Genomic DNA, 17,724 nt, shown 5'->3' on the forward strand with positions numbered 1-17,724 from the left:
TAAAGAAAAATATCACTCTTATTTTAGAAAGAGCTCTTAAAAAGCCGTAGCTCTATTTCTTTGTTAATTTAAATAGCAGCTGCCTTGCTTTTTATTTTTCTTTCTAAAGAAATCATCAGAAATCCTCTTTACTATTTATGTGATATGAAAACATCTATTTTGTGTAGATAAAAAATACTTCTCTTCAGTCATCTCCCCTCAGGAATTTTGCAATCTGCCACAAATACCGGCTTAAAAAAAACCTGCTCTTAGGAAAGTTTACTTTGGAATGTGTCTCAGGTCAGAATGCCCTTAGCATCTTCCCATCCTTCCTGGAGCATGGGTGGGCAGCATGGGTCCCTGGCCTCTTCTCATCCACCGCCTGAGCTTCTCTTACTCTTTACATGGAACTCTTGGCATGGCCTCTCCTCATCTGCGTTGTCAATTTCTGAGAAATCTTTATATTTCATAAATGTCTTTCCTAGGGCCCTTGTAGTTATGGAAAAATATTTGTGTCATCGATCGAGTAACCTCCCCGCCTTCACCTGCCCTGTTTAAAGGAAAAGGCAGATCCTGATGCGATGTTCCTGTATATGTGATAACCAGCGTAATTAGGGAAGATCTCGGGTTTATAAAAAACCAAAGGAATATTTTCTTTTAGAGGAGCAGCGGGTAAAATTGAATACAAGTTCAAAGAATCCAGCCAATATCAGAGTTGCTGCTTGGCCAGTCTTGGTTACCCACTGCTTCTATAAAATAGCCAGTGCAATTAATCAAAACGGGGTTGACTCTCAGCAGAAATCACGCAGGAACTAAATAAACAAGTGGTGGCCTTTGAGCTTCAGGCTGCTAAAGCATGATCTGGAAATGTATGAACCCGAGGAAACTGGGCAACTTTAAAAAGGCTTAGGACTTTTTTTTGCTGCATCACTTAGTCTGACCCTTGGTTTCAGAAGATCCTATTTCCAGTACATCAGAGACATGTGGGCGGACTGAGTCACTCTCATTCCCTTCCAATGCACTCTCCCCCTCCAACCTCTCTGAACACCCATAAGCAATCTGCTACTTTCTGTCTTGCAGAATGTAATGATTTATTGAGAGTGCTTCCGAACAAAAACTTGAAAATCCACCCCGGCCTATGAATCCATAGCAAATCAGAATTTGTTAATTTGCCTTAAGTTTGCCCCTGTTTTCTTCTACCTTAAGCTGGAATATCAAGTTTGAGTAGAGCAACTCCAATAATGTCAGGCCACTCTGAGGGTTCAATTCTGCTCTGGGTCAAGGACATGAATAATGAAACAGATCAAATGGTACTAGGCGCTCCTGTTTCATTGGGACTGTTGGTTTTCTTTTGTGGGTTTTCAGAAATGGGATAGAATTCTAAGAGAGAATCTGAAAGTCTTTGCCTCTGCAAATATATAGCTTTAGTAACCGAGAAAGCCCCAGGCTCCTTTCAAAAATATTTGTAGGATGCCCCAGGAGATTCTCTAGACTGATAGGGCCATGGCCAGGGACCACACTTTGCTGTCACTGTTGTGCTGCTTTCTCTGCATCTAGAAGTTATGCTCCTTGGGGAGTCCTTGTGGCAATTAATTAGCAGAACATATGTGCATCTCTCCCCTACCGTCTCTTGGCTTTAACCAAACTGCCGAGGGTTGGGGGAGAGAGAAGCTGCTGGTATATGTATGTGCAAAGACTTCAGAGGGTTGCAAGGGGGAAAACACATCATACCTCCAACGTGGGGTTTGACTGCTTGTTCCCAGCTCCTGCCGCTCTGCTGTGCCAGGTGAAGTACTCCTGACCCCGCCTCTCACAGTTCTTGTCCTTGAAACTCTCCCAGAAATAACTCAATGAATGAGGGAGAAGGTAGCATCCCAAAGGCCTGCCTCTAATGACCTCCTTGAGGATAAATTTATAAGGAAAACCAGAAAGGTCATTAGGACCTTGTTTTCAGGGGTTGAGTTGAAGAAGCTAAAATGTATCTCAATACCTGATAGTGGAGTTTATACTCCATTCGTGTGTCTGTCTTTTACTTGCATGGCGAGTATATAATCCCTTCAATGCGGCTTCCTAGGCAGAGTTTTGAGGTGGAAAAACACCTACCGTGCCACTTCTCCCTTGTTCGGTCGGCAATCCCAATCCTGCTTCTCTAGAATTCTAGTTAGTAGCCGGGAGCACGCACTGTTTACTGCGTATGCTTTGCCTTGCTTCTTCCCCCAAATGGTGAATGCCTAGGATGACAGCCCTTTGGAAAAAGAGCTGCTCTGTCAAAATATTCATACATTCAGTCAGTCAGCTACCCATGAATAATGGGACTTCCACCTTTCATCACAAACATACATGGACTTGCAGTCACTTTTCCCTGAATGAAACCTTCCGCAGTCTAGTGTGGATGGTACAGGGCCCAGTTCAGGGGGTCTCTGGTCCGGTTCTATGTCTGTACCACTTCCATGAGTTATTTGAGCGAATCAGCTTTGAGCTCAGTCTTCTAATTGGGTTGGACTAGATGATGTCTCAGGTCCCTTCTAGCTTGCCTACGTATGAATCAAAAGAGCTTTTCGTACAGTCTCAAGAGCTGTTTACTTCTTGTGTAATATGGCAGATTCACAGAAAGGTCTAGTCCTATCTCTGTTCTTAAAGACCTCCTCTGTTTATAAAATGGCGATGAACAACCTTGTCATCACCCGTGGTCATTCCTGCCATCATACAGATAGATAGTTTTGTAAAGCTTCTTCACATTTATTAAATACCCAGCTCAGGATATTTCATAGAGGAGAAAGCTGAACCTCCGAAAATTAAGGTGTTCGTTGAAGGCATTGAGGATAGTAAATGGTTGAATTAGGGTTAGAACCCACTTTTAGAACTCCACTCTCACCGGAGGTCTGGTACTCTTTCCATCTCGCTGTAATAAAATAGTCCTGACATAGTATAAGCCAGAATGCGGGAACATCATCCGAATGGTGCAGATTATGCTCCATGTACGTCTTCCATAAAGGGGCAGTGAGTGGGTGGGAAAGGTCACATTTTACTCTCTTAAAACACACGAGACAAGTTAATACTATCGCCATAGTGAGGATTCTATAGGTTACGTGTTTTCTTAAAGTACCACAGACACCAAAACAACGTTTGTTTTCATGAACCATACTTTATAATAGTGCTGATTTTTTCCCTATTCTGAGTCGTGCCACAGCCCCACTCTCCCCACCCTTGGTCTCCTCCCTCTGTATAACAGTTCCTTCCTTTGGTGCTTGAAATAAATTATTAGTAACCTTGATAGAGAATGTTGATATCTGGAAAAGCCACAAATTGACTTCTTTCCCACTATGGTGGGGTTATCCCTGTTAGAATCTTATGTATAAGGCTCTTCTTCGTACTAGGAAATGAACCTAGGTAAGATCTGGAATCAGATTGGCTAGATTCCTTTTTAAGTCCCAGCAGAGACCAAATGCAGGGCTCTCTCTTAAATTGGCGTGACTAAGATTAAAAGCTACTAGAGGGCAGGGATCAATGAGCAATTTATACCTTGATAGTTTTTCTTTAAAAAAAAAAAAAAAAGAACTGACTCCTAATATGATCAATTCTGTATCTGTTTTGAAATTTTAATTGAATTAAATTTCAGCAAATGAAGGACAGTTGCATTTGAGGTCTGTAGAAGTGTTTAACACATTGGGGGCGGGAAAGGAGAGAAAAGAACAATAAGTCCAATTAATTTCTTCCCTTTGAACCTTCTACTGTTAGGAGAACAAATTGTACTCAAAACTTCATTGTCCAGAAATGAAGCCTTTGTTTAAAGAACGAATGTAAATTCCAGAGCTTCCGCTTATTGAATTTAGTTCAATGGCTTGTGGCCAAAAATTTAATGAGGACTGAAATGACTGATATCTCCCCCCCATTCAACTCTACCACTGGGACTGCAGTTGACGAGAGAAAGAGTTGTCTTAAGGTTCAAAACAGAGTTAATATATTCTGTCTATTTGCAACTTTCATCAAAATAAAGTCACCTTCATAACAATGACTTGTGGCAGGATTTTTGTCCTCATTTGCCATTTTTAGTTGGAATTTTGAGGGAAAAATAAGGGAAAATAAATCACCCTGTCCTCTTTCTCCTTTTCCCTTGCAGAGTCCGAGAGCCTTTCCAAACTTCAGAGTAACAAGGCTGAGAACAAAGGAGAGGAGATGTTTTTAGTAGTTTGCAAAGTCAGGTTGAGTGGTTTGCTTGGTGGATGTTAGAAGGGGAGACTTGGAACTCTCAGTCTCCCTGAATATTTGACGAATAATTCTGAGTGAGCCAATCCAAGCAAAAGGATGAAAAATGAGAAGGCCAGGGGCCACATAGTTCTTTCTTAGATCTCTCTCTCTTTATTCTTCCTTGTAAACAAAAGGCCGCTATCAATTTTTTCAGCATCTTTACCTTTTGGTGAATATGAGAAGATTAATGCATTACTCTGGTATGCCTAGGGTCTCTGAAAGACAAATTTACGACTCCATGTTCTTCCCTGGGGGAATAGAGATGTCTACATTAAGAGAATTAGGTTATTATAAGCATCACGTGAGTGTGTGCATGTGTGCGTTCCTGTGTGTGTGAATCTGTGTGCACGCCTGTGTTCATAGTTTCCAAGTGCATATTCACAAATGCTATCACTTTTCTCAGGATGAAAAATAAATAGGACTGGGTGCCTGGCTGGCTCAGTCTGAGGAGCGAGAGACTCTTGATCCTGGGATTGTGAGTTCAAACCCCACATGGCATGTAGGGATTACTTATACAAATAAAACTTAAACAGTTGAGGAAGACTACCAGCAATCAGCACCAAACTCATGAATTTTATTTTTTTAAGCATAAGAAACAGCAGGAAGCTGCCTGCCTTGCTTATTGTCTTATGGGGTCTCAGTAAAATAAAACATTGGGCATCAGATAAAAATAGGCGATAAACCTGGACTAGATTATTGCTTGGAATCTTCTAGCTTTTTGCCTAGGGATGTACTTTTTCATGCCAAGCATACAACACTAACTCTAGGCAAATTAATACTAGCTTTTAATCTAAGTTGAAACTCTGGAGATGATGGCTCTATTATTCTCATGTCGAATACCTGAACCTCACGCACAGCGGCTTTAACAAACAACATAGTTCAGCTGAAATAGACTTTTACTGTATATTATCAGGCAGGTGAATTTAATGTGAAACTCATTTCCATAATTAGGGCTATTGAGAGTGTCACTGTAATTATGGTTACTTAAAAAAAAAGTTCCTTCCTAATTATCATCTGAGGGGTGTGCTCTCAACGGATTAATGATAGCATTACCCACTGCTGAGCCAGACTCAGGATTAAATAGACCCAACATCTGCTGGCGTGACATCTCCCCAATGCACTTTATGGTGGTTTATTAGGTCAGGCCGATACTGATTTATCTTTAAAAAGCTATGCTTGCCTCAATTGGATAGAAAGTTTTTGTAAAAGTAGGCTTAAAGCTTGAATTAGAAAAGTCTTTCAATTTCCCACTTTTTTTTTTCAAGCAGAAATAGAATTCTTGTGCAGGGCTCAAGGTGAATGCTAAACGTTAACTTCGTGTGGATTTAACTTTAAGCATTTTTTTTCCTGTAATATTTTAGGGCAAAATTGGCTGGCGTGGAGAACAGATTTTAAACCTCTGACTTTGCTTGTGGAAAAATATGAACTAATCCAGGGGAACTAGGAATTCCTTAGGGTAAGAGGGTGGCCTTCTTGTCTTCATATCATAGAGTGAGGCCATGAGGAAGTGAGGTTGGTTATCTCCATGCACATAGACATTGTGGGTCATGTCGATTAGACAGCATATTTTTTAGGGGGTGGTTCTCTGTTGGACAGCATCTTTAGACTAAGTCTCTGTTAATAGACAAATCTGTTTTAGTTAGGTAATAAAAAAAAACTAGAAAACGCTCACTGTTTATTATTAAATCATTTATTTTGTAAATGATTATGCTCTTTCCAAAGAGGCAAGCTCAGACTGGAAAGAGATGAACTTGATACAGAAGCTAATCAGGGCACTCAGTTGGGTAAGTGTCTGCCTCTTGATTTCAGCTCAGGTCATGATCTCAGGGTTGTGAGATCGAGCCCCACATCTGGCTCTGTGTTGAGCACGGAGCCTAAGATTCTCTATCCCTCTCTTTCTGCCCCTCCTGCCCCCCCCCCCACCGCCTTGAGTGTACTCTCTCATTCTCAAAAAAAAAAAAAAAAAAAAGGCAACCTAGTCAATTGTCATGAGAATGTCTACCTAAAAATATGTATTTTTCCAATATGAGTTTGTTTTAATATGACTGGCTGTAATGTCCTATTGAGATAGGTTTTACAAAGGATGTTCCAATTTGTGGAAAGGTAATGAACTAGTGGACGCTTGTGGGGTTTTATGTGTTGGAAAAGCCTTTGAGGGGTTTCCAGGCCAACATGTAAGGAGCCTAGAAGTTGCCATTCCATCGTACTAAGTAAAACACTGAAAAAAACTAAAAAATTACCTCTTCTTACATCTATCAGAGAAGTGAGGTCACAGGGGAAACTGCTGATCCCCAAACTGGAGAGATAAGGAGATCGATACCAAAAAATAAATAAATAAAAAATCACAACTTACAGGATCAGAAACCCATAAGCAGCGACCTTTGTGGGAGCGAGTGCAGGAGTAGGAAAACCTAAACTGTAATTGATGAGTTGCTGGGGGCTCAGTGTGGACAGTCAGAGAGATAAAAATTCTAGGGGGACCCAGTCATGGGAGGGCCCCACACTCTGGTGAGTTTCACATCCAGGAGCTCTAGCAGGGCCTTGGAGTGAATATTGGAGAAAAATCCCTTCATGCTTCCAGCAGGGGGAGGGAAAAGGTAACAATTTTGAAATCCTTCAGAGCATTCTGTTGGTCGTAATAAGGCCTGCCCTTTGGAGCAACTCTTTTTCCGTAGCCTCACCTGCTGGGGTTCTGTCAGAGCCTAACCTACTTGAGAGAAGGGAAATGCCCAACTCCAGCCCCGTCCAGCCATTCTGCTCCATCTCAGGTAGGGGAAAAGACAAACCGAGAAGCACTGGTGAAATTGACAGAATCACAGCTCACCAAAAGACTGAGACTTACTCGTAGGACGATAGAATGCTCCACCTCTCCCTCCCCATCATATCACTAAATGCCTATTTACTAGGGTTTCTTTTACCTCGTACATCATGTCTAGATTCCAACAAAAATTACAAGGCATTCTAAAAGACAAAAAAAACAGTTTGAAGAGACTGGAGAAGCATCAGTTCAGAGTCGGATATGGTAGAGATGTTGGAATTATTGGTCAAGGAATTTAAAATGACTATGCTTTCCTCCCTTCCTTCCTCCCTTCCTTCCTTCCTTCCTTCCTTCCTTCCTTCCTTCCTTCCTAGATTTTATTTATTTATTTGACAGAGATAGAGACAGCCAGCGAGAGAGGGAACACAAGCAGGGGGAGTGGGAGAGGAAGAAGCAGGCCCATAGCGGAAGAGCCCGATGTGGGGCTCGATCCCATAATGCTGGGATGACGCCCTGAGCTGAAGGCAGATGCTTAACTGCTGTGCCACCCAGGTGCCCTTGTTTTCTTTCTTTTTTAAAGCATCAACTGCTAATCAACTTTTTTAAATTTTTATCGAATTATGGCTTGAATGTATATTATAAGGCAAACATGGATTACCATGGAGTGTATATTTTGAATCGTACCTTAAATATACACATTTAAAAAAGAGAAGCCATTAAGTATTTTAAATAAATAAATACATGGAACCTTACCTATTCAAAAATAAATTATGATTAAAATGCTAAGGGCTCTCCTGGAGAAAGTAGACAGTATGCAAGAACAGACGAATAGTGTAAGCAGAGAGATGGATATTTTAAGAAAAAAGAAAAAAGAAATGCCAGAGATTAAAAACGCTGTAATGGGAATTATGAATGCCTATGGTGTCTTATTAGTGGACTAGACATAGCTGAAGAAAGAATCTCTGGGCTTGAAGATATGACCATAGAAACTTCTAAAACCGAGAAGCAAAGGAAAAGAGAAAAAAACCCAGACAGCAGAATATCCAAAGATTGTGGGACAGTTAAAGAAGGTTGAACATATGCATATGTGGAATAGCATAAGAAAAGAGAAAGGAACAGAAGCAACATTTGAAGCAATGATGACTGAAAATTTCCACAAATTAATGTCAGACACCAAACCACACATCCAGGAAGCTCAGAGAACACCAACAGGTTAAGTGGCAAAAAACCAAAAGCAAAACACAAACAAAAAACACAACCCCTAGGCATATTATCTTCATAAAGTCAAAGATAAAGGGAAAAAAATCTTAAGCCAGAGGCAAAAAAACAAAACAAAACAAAAAAAACCCACCTTGCTTCTGGAGGAGCAAAGGTAAAAATAACATCTGACTTCTCAGAAACCATGCACGCAAAAAGAGAGTGCACTGAAATAATTACAACGTTGAGAGAAGAAAACCATCAAACTAGAATCCTGTATCCTGTGAAGTTATCCTTCAAAAGTTAAGGAAAAATAATGACTTTCTCAGACAAACAAAAATTGAATTTGTTGCAAGTAGATCTGTCTTGCAAAAAATATTCAGTGAACTTCTTTAGAGAGAAGAAAAATGATTTCGGTCGGAAACTTGGATCTATATAAAGAAGGGAAGAACATCGGAGCGTGAGTAAGTGCAGAAGGTGTCCCAGCCACGTGGGACCAGCGAATCTAACACATGTCTTGGAATTTCTCCTTTAAGCCTCTCACATGATCTGGAACTGCAGCCCCTCCTCTTTTGGCCGTTGCAGACCATGTACTTGGTGACTGTACTTGGGAACCTGCTCATTATTCTGTCACCCGGACTCCCACCTCTTCCCTGCACAGTTTCTCTCCAACGTGTCCTTGGCTGACATTGGTTTCACTTCCATCACAATCCCAGAGATGATTGCGGACATCCAAACTCACAGCAGGGTCATCTCCTATGCAGGCTGCTTGATGCAAATGTCTTTTAAAATTCTTTTTGGATGCTTGGACAATCTGCTCCTAATGAGTTGGTGGTCATATGTCATCCCCTGCACTATCTAGTCATCATGAATTCCCACCTTCATGGTCCCTTGGGTTCTGGTGTCTTTTTTCAATCAGCCTTTCGGGATCCCAGCTGCACAGTTTGATAGTATCACAACTTACATTCTGCAACAATGTAGAAATTTCTCATTTCTCCGGTGACCCTTCTCGCCTTCACAACCTTGGCTTTTCTAGCATCTTCACCCATAACCTATTATTGTATTTACTGGTGCTGTATTTAGTAGTGTGGTACTCTCCATGGTCCTTAACTCTCACACCTTAAATAGTTTCCTCCGGTATTGAGACTACCATCAGCACGGAAATACAAAGCCTTCTCCATCTGAGGTTCTCACCTGTCAGTTTGCTTGTTTTATGGAACAGGCCTTGGGGGGTGCCTTAGTTTGGCTGTCTCAGCTTCCCCCAGGAACGCTACAGTGGCCTCGGTGGTATGTACCGCTCCCACGCTGAACCACTTAATCTACAGCCTGAGCGAAGGGGGCATCACGAGTGCCCTGTGGAGGCCCTATAGCAGAACAACCTAATCTCTCTAATATGCCGGCCTTTTTAGGAGTGTGAGTTGGAAAAGACAGCAAAACCAAATGTCTAGAACCTGAAATCCTGCCTCTTTGTTATATAATTTTTGTAGCTCATGGCTTTGAGTCCTCTCAGTGCTTTATATCCAAATATTGCTCTTTTGGTATGTCTTTAGCGGATGGAGGCCGTATTCCGGGGTCCTATCTATGTTATAATCACTGCGTGGTTGAGTCCCATCACAGCTATAGAGCATTTTTTATTTCTTATCTGTGACCCAGGCATTCTGGAGAAATGTATAGCTCCCCCTTTTTATACTTAAAATCCTCAGACCTTTCCAGAATTCATGTCTATTGCCCATACAACTTTTGTATCTGCTGAACTATTTATGCGCAATATGTTAAGGATACATGTAAATAGTTCTCAACTGTGGCTTCATATTGGCATCACCTGGGAGCTTGAAAAACATTGATATCTGTGTTTCACCACAGATGCTATTTAATTGGACTGAGCTGTAGCCTTAGCATAAGGATTTTTAAATTGCTCCTGTTGGTTTTAATGTGTAAGCAAGGTTGAAAACTACTGATTTATCACATATTTTGTTGAAAGATGACTCGTATGTTTGGATTCTTGACTGCCCGTGAGCAGATGCTGAAGTTCTTAAAGCGATCCAAGCTCACAAGAGCGAGAATATGAAAAAGCTCACCCTAGCAGCAGGCAATGTTATTTCCTGGTATTTCTTTACGGTTCTCTTTCCATACCATACAGCTAGTCATCTGTCATCACCTTGTTCCAAATTCATCCATCTATACTTTACCCCTGCAAAGGGTAGCTCTTTCCTTTCACTAGTAACAGGATCCTTAGGACTTTACTTGGAAACCATGCTTCCCTGTCTCTTGTCTTGACACGTCTGTCTTTGGGCTCTCGTCTGCATCCACTACGTATCCATCTCTCCTTTAAAAATGCTGCACATAGGTTCCGAGTCAGTATCTGGCACTCTCTGAAAACTTATCCAGTAACTAGTTTAATTTACTCAAGACTTTTTCCATAAAGCTGACTCTACCAACTTCACTGAGTAGGAACTTTGATACTGGAGAAGGGAAGATCTTTTATAGAGGATAAAGCCATACCCACCAATGAGAAGAGCTACTTTCCATTAAAAATTACTAAATTAATTAAAATAAGGGATTGTGATTCCCTGGTTATGATGAAATGCTTTGAGACATGTTGGATCTGATCTACTCTAGAACAACGAGTAGGGTGTATCTTCATTTCTGAAAACCTAAATAATGGGCAAAACCCTTGGAATTTGGAATTTGCCCATGTCATTTTGATGGTTAATCTTGGGTCAACTTGGTTGAGCCACAGTGCTTAGATTTTTGGTCAAGCATTATCTTGGATATTTCTCGAAGGTGTTTGCTTGTTTTTGTTTTGATGGTGATTTTTTTTTTTCTTCTGAGATCAACATTTAAAGCAGTGGGCTTTCAGTAAAGCAGACTACTCTCCATAATGTGGGTGGGCTTCATCCTGTCAACGGATGATCTTAATAGAACAAAGGCTGGCCTCCCCTGGGCAAGAGGGAATTCTGCCAGCCGACTTTGGACTCAATCTGCAGCTGCTCCCTGGGTGTCTAGCCTGCTGGCCTATTTTGGAGTTATCATGCCTCCACAATTGTATAAGCAAACTTCTTAAAATAAATCTCTCTCTCCAATAAAACAAACAAAAGTCTTTTGGGAAAACTGCACAAGAAAAAGTGAAGTACTATTAAAAACAGGGCCTTTGAAAGAAGAAGATAAATACCCGACTCCTGTTGGAATCCATCAGTTCATCTCTACGATATACAAAGAACAGCCGGTGTGAAACACAGCTTGCACTGCCTCATTGTTAAGTAAGTGTGCGGCGTCACATCTAACAACAGCAACAACAATAAACCAGGGTCACCTCTCTTGCTCTAGCCTCCAAAATAAATAAAACCATAGCCATTTACAATATGTTACTGGCTTCCCAATGAAACCAACTTTCTTTGTGGCTTTCACGACATTGATAGGTGACAACCCTTACTGATATGACAGTCATGTAAGGGAACATTCCTACCATGAAGAGACTAACTGTAATCTTCTCATAACTTTATAAATTTTCCTCTTTAAATGACTATTTCAATATGGTCAGCTAGTTTTTCTAAAGCTCAAACTCCACTGTAAAGCTTTTTGCAAGTAAACTTACTTTCTTTCCTAAACGTTCTTCACCTGTGAGTTTCTTTCATGTTCACTACTGAACTTGATTTGTACTTATTTATGAAAAAGTTACCAGTATTATTATGTTAAACTGATTAAAACAAAATAACTTATTTAAATTTGAACTCTCATGGTGATACTGAAAGATGTTTCATTAGTTCATTGGCAGGTTTGAAGGTAAAGCCCTTCCTGCCCTCAAGAAAATGGAGCTGGATCTTTTATTGCTAGTGAATTGCTCTGTAGGTGTACTGGACCATTGGAAGAACAAGAAAATAATAGAGAAGAATAATATTAGAGGGGGAATACAGAGGGAAATGGGGCTTATGGAGAAGAGAGGAGGAGGAAAAAAAAGATGTATTCTGGGCAAGACAGAGAGGGGGCAAAAGCATTTTTACCTCTAAAAAAGAAGAGTTGATTACGAGTGAGAAGTCCTGGTGGCCTGGGAGCTGACGCTGGCAAGTTTGCTTGAGAAGTATCTTAAGATGAAGTCCTCTGGAGGCAGAGCCTGGGAAGGGAATTTTTATACAAATGATTTTAATGAGAGAATGCTCTCAGGAGAAACTTGCAAGGAAGTGAGGCAAGCAGCATAGGGCAGGAGAAGATGGGCAGAGATGTGGGTTCAGGTAAAGTAGGGTCTCAGATGGAAATGACGGCAATGAACTTTAGAGCTGATGGAAAGTCTCTGATGGAAATGAACCTGGTGGAGAGGAACTTGAGTTTTCTGTGTCCAGAAGCACTGTATCCACCATTGACTGTAAGCTGTTGGGGTGGTGTGTTACTTCCCAGGGAGCTCTAAGAGAGGCAGGATTCAGGAGTGAGCCATTAGCTTCCAACACCCACAGTCCAGACCTAGGAGAGGAGATCTTGTTGAGGCAGCAACAGAATCTATTATGGGAAGGGAGAAAGCCTGCTTTTGGGGAGGAGTCAAGTGGGAGGACTGGGAAAGATGGTGGTGGAGGACAACCGGCAAGTGCCTAGGACCGTATGGGAGCTGGGTCTTCACTTGTAGATCCCTCAGTCTTTATTTGATGCACCTCCCATTCTCTGTACCTGAGATTTCTTTCAGCTGTTGCTCTCATAATGTCTGGTAGGACTGCATTCAGCTATAGAACTTCGCCTGTTGGTGGACCAGCAGGACAAATACCAGTCTCCCATAAGAATATGCTTAGTTTTTATTATATTGCCCAGTGTGGATACTCATGTCGTTAATGTCCAAGAAAAAGAGAAAACTGATAACTACTGGTCCAATAGTAGATAGAATCTTTGTACTTGTGACTGGGAGAGAGGGTCCCTAATTAAAGCTTAGACAACCTTGACATTGGCAAGTGATTAATGTCTCCCTTACACTATAGCTATTTACTCCTGGAAATGCAAGCCCTCTGGTAAACTGAGTTGAGACCTCAACCTTATGCTTGAGGTCCCAGGAGGCCTCTTTTTCTCGCATTTACTTTAAAACCTGGAGCCCACACACTGGGACTTATTACTTAGAATGTCAGATAGTTAAAACTAGGTTGAAGAAGAGATGCCAATACACTTTGCCAACCAGCTTCAGGCTGCTAACAGCAGGCCTGCTCATTACTTCTCGTGGATGGAATAGAGGGAAATGTCTACTGTCCAACACTAGGCTGAGTAGGGAGGGAGATGGGGCTCGGATGAAGTTATTTTCCTCCTAGTACACAAACCAAAGAAGAGAGAGAGAGAAAGTTGTTCCCTGCACTGGTCATCAGGTGATACAACAGAAATTCAGTAAAATAATACACTAATGGTAATTGGGTTTCTCTTTTTCTATGATCTAAGAAGTCAAGGTAACCTTGGAAATATAGCTCAGTTTACTGATTGGTAGGAAATCTCTTTTTCTGTTCTTGGTTTTTGTCCTCCTGTGACTTTAAGGAAGTCCTTGGACTCTTCCATGGCTCTACTTCTTCACCACATGACTGTTTGTTCTCATCTTCCTAAAGGAGGTACTTGATGTGATTATTTTACAGCCCAATTGTTTTATAAATGATAAAATTATAAGTAAGCTTGGGGTGAGCTCAGAACAGACCATTCTGGTAGCCCTGGTTAGGGTGTTGTGGTCACGCAGGGCTGTTACTAGAAGCAAAGAGATGGAGCCTCAATTGGTCTGTTGTGTAAAATAATTTATTTCGTTTAGTGGGGAAAGGAAAACAGTCGACTAACTTACTATCATATGGATCAATATATCTCAAAGTTGTTTAACTGGTTTTTACATTTTTAATTTTGTTTGCATCAAGCAAACTTTTTGGAAAATATTTCAAAATGCATTTTTGTATTTTTTTAATTCTTACCTCTTCACGTGATAAACAAATACCCTGAGGAAATGATATATTTGCTCCCGATCACCGATAATGGGAATTATACAATCACGAATTTCCAAATTACCACTATTATTTAATTTTACCTCGCAGAATTTTACTTTTAAAAAGATCATAAAGGCGGGCGGGTGTGTGCTTTCACAGATGTGAAATGACAAAGCACTAGAAAAAAAGAGCAAACCATGGTTTCTGCAATTTCTGTGACGTGCTAAGCCGACGTGATAGCAAATGCCAGTACGTGTTTCTAGGGCTTCGTCATTTCACATCTCCTGAGTTAGATCTGGGAAGATGGGCACAATCCCACAGAATACGTGTGACACGCTTCTCATCTTGCCAATTCGTATTACGATCCCATTGAAACTTCCACGAAATCTGACAATTTGGGAGACGAGGAATGACTGTTCCACGTCTAAATATGAAGGAACAGAAGTGTGATATTGGCTCTTCCATGTGGATCAGACGGTGGTGATAACTTTGCAGAGTAACACATGAACGAATGCTCGCAAATGTCTTTGGGTTACTAAGAAGGGAGGCCATTTTGCCATTTCCTCTCCTTTCTTCTCCTTTTTGAGGTGCATTCCCACTGATTTATATGACTTAAAATTTAATTTTTAGGTAATATTTGATACTTCCAAAATAATGGTATGAAGTATATGTGATGATCGTGAGGCATAATAATAAAGGGAATACTCTCGAACCCTGGACCCCGTACAAAAACTAGAACAACGCATGCTGCTCTCTAGCCTCTGCCCACTTCCCACCTAAAGATAATGACGATTTTAAATTTTTTTGGCATTTTTTTTCTTAAAAAATTTTTTTAAGTCACATGTGTTCGTATTCCTCAATAATACATTATTTAGGGGTGTCTGGGTGGCTTAGTCAGTTGAGTGTCTGACCCTTGATATCAGCTCAGGTCTTGATCTCAGGGTCATGAGTTCAAGCCCTGGGCTGGGCCCTATACTGGGTGTGGAGCCTACTTAAAAAAAAAAAAACACATTGTTTAGTTTTCAGTGTCTGGTTTGGATCTTTACAAAAATGGTAAAACAGTCCATAGTCTATGATTTGATTTTTTAAATACTACGTTTAAAGATTTATTTATGACATTTGATGTAGTTCATTAATTTTCATTACTGAGAAATAGACACTTGTGCCCCATGCTAATTGATTCATTTGTTTATCCATATCCTTGTTAGAGAATATTTGGACATTCGTGTCGGTCCCTGTTTCTCAGGTCTATAAGAAATGTGTGAACTTACGGTCGTATGCAAGGATTTCTCTACCTGTTCATCTGAGAGCATAGCCCCATAATATGCACATTCAACTTCAGCTGGTAATGGCATAATATTTTCCAAAATGGTCGTTCAGTTGACACTTCTACTAAAAGTGTAAAAGAGTTCCTGTTGATCAACACCCTTACCATCTTTTTGATATCCTCATCCCGTAAAATTTTTTTCTGGTCTCCTTGTGTATATAGGGTGCTTTGCCTTGAGATTTAAGTCTTTGCTGAAATAAGGATAGGCTTCCTTTCTTTTTAAGCCCTTGTTCTCAGCCAGAAGTTGCCAACCCTCCCAATCCATTTGTTCGCAGAATAATTGGAGTCTGCTTCCCTGGGAGAGAAAACTATGGAGCCTGCTGCCTTTCAGAGACAACTTTGAACTGTCCCAGGCCTTCTGGTTCCTCATTAATACATTGTGCCTTCTTACGTGCGCGGGAAGAGGACACGAGTCTTCAGTCTCAGGACTGTCTATTCTCCCACTGTGGGCTTTCTGAACTCAGAGGGCTTTGCTTACCCGGATGGCACAAATGAGAGGCTAAGTGCTGTAGATTTAGTTTCTCTCCTTTTTGATCTACTGCAAACATGCCTGCTCCGCTGAGAATATTCGAGCTTCAAAGCTGCGTGGTGGATGATATATTGAGTGAAAGAGTCAGAAATTCGTGGGGGCGGGGGAGGCACGAGGGATGGATTTTCTATAGCAGCAGGGATAGGATCTGTTGCTCATCAAAGAGGCCATGACAGAAGAAAAATGAGCTTGGAATGAGGAAGCACGTGATAGAAGTGTGGGTATCTTCAAAGACATTTGAAAGGGAAGGATTAAAGGCATACATGAACCCCAATCTGATGTCTACCTTTGCAGGGGGTGATATTTTCGGAGACGTGAAAGAGCCCCAGACATATTCAGCAGCTACTCTTCAGCCCTAGAGAATATCAGTAGATATCCAGAGACCTAGCAATGGTGTGTGACTTGCTAGGATTCCACAGCCAGTTGTCAGCAGACCGAGATTAGAGCCCAGGATATCTGAGCACTCACTACCTGAGTACACTTTCCATTGAAACACAAACTGGGGGCGCCCGGGTGGCTCAGTCGTTAAGCGTCTGTCTTCAGCTCAGGGCGTGATCCCAGAGTCCTGGGATTGAGCCCCGCATAGGGCTCCCTGCTCCGCTGGGAAGCCTGCTTCTTCCTCTGCCACTCCCCCTGCTGTGTTCCCTCTCTCGCTGGCTGTCTCTCTCTCTGTCAAATAAATAAAATCTTGAAAAAACAAAACAAAAACACAAACTGCATTGCTTCCCCTAGCCTCTTCTCCAGGTTTTCCTTTCCTGCTAAAATGGAAACAATGCTACTGTAGGCAAAGCCCCAAGAAATAAATAAACTGCATGTTGTTTTCTGTTAGAAAATAATTTATCAAGGATTTGAAATTGAAACCCTTACAACGAAGAGGAAGAAACTTGACTTTTGTGTTTCTCAGAAGCAAACTGCAACATGGGGAGTTCTGTGAATGTTACTTATTAGGAAACGCTTCCAGAAAAAGACGATGAAAGACACGGAGAAAGGAAGGGTCAGGGAAAAGAAGGCCATGCAAACAAGGCTCACAGAGTGGCCTGTTCAGATCCATCGGATTTTTTTTTTTTTTTAAGATCTTATTTATTTGACAGAGAGACAGCCAGTGAGAGAGGGAACACAAGCAGGGGGAGTGGGAGAGGAAGAAGCAGGCTCCCAGCAGAGCAGGGAGCCCAATGCAGGGCTTGATCCCAGGACCCCAGGATCATGACCTGAGCCGAAGGCAGACACTTAACGACTGAGCCACCCGGGCGCCCCATGGGAGAGGTTTGGAGACGGGGTAGGTTATATCTCAGAGTCGTCCCCAGGAGGGAGCAAGGACACTGGAGTATTAATATATACTTACACCTGTTGGCCTTTGGTTAAGGGCTATGCCTGGGGTGAGGGGAGTGAGCATTTTTAGCTATCTTTAGGCACAGGGCAAAGCACATTCCAGCAGCCTGAAGGAAGCCTAGCAAACTCGCAGCTGGCTGCTGGGGTTGAAAAGCACATCAGTAGCCCATGTGCGTGAACGTGGTGAAGGGATCCAATGAGATACAGCAGAGCACCGGCTGCGTCTGCTACTGCTTTCAAACTAGACCCTTTCTATAAGGAAATTTTCAGAAGCAGTGATGGTACAGTGAATCTCTGCTCCATAAAGAACGTATTTCCTTGGGTTGTCTCAACATGTGGCCCATAAAAAACTAATTCACGTGACTTTTTTTTTTTTTTTTTTGGAGGGCGATTTGGCAGTATATATCAAAAGTCTTAACCATAAAACTTTTCT

This window comes from Ursus maritimus, unplaced genomic scaffold (assembly GCF_017311325.1).
Source record: "Ursus maritimus isolate PB19 unplaced genomic scaffold, ASM1731132v1 scaffold_36, whole genome shotgun sequence".
NCBI lineage: Eukaryota > Metazoa > Chordata > Mammalia > Carnivora > Ursidae > Ursus > Ursus maritimus.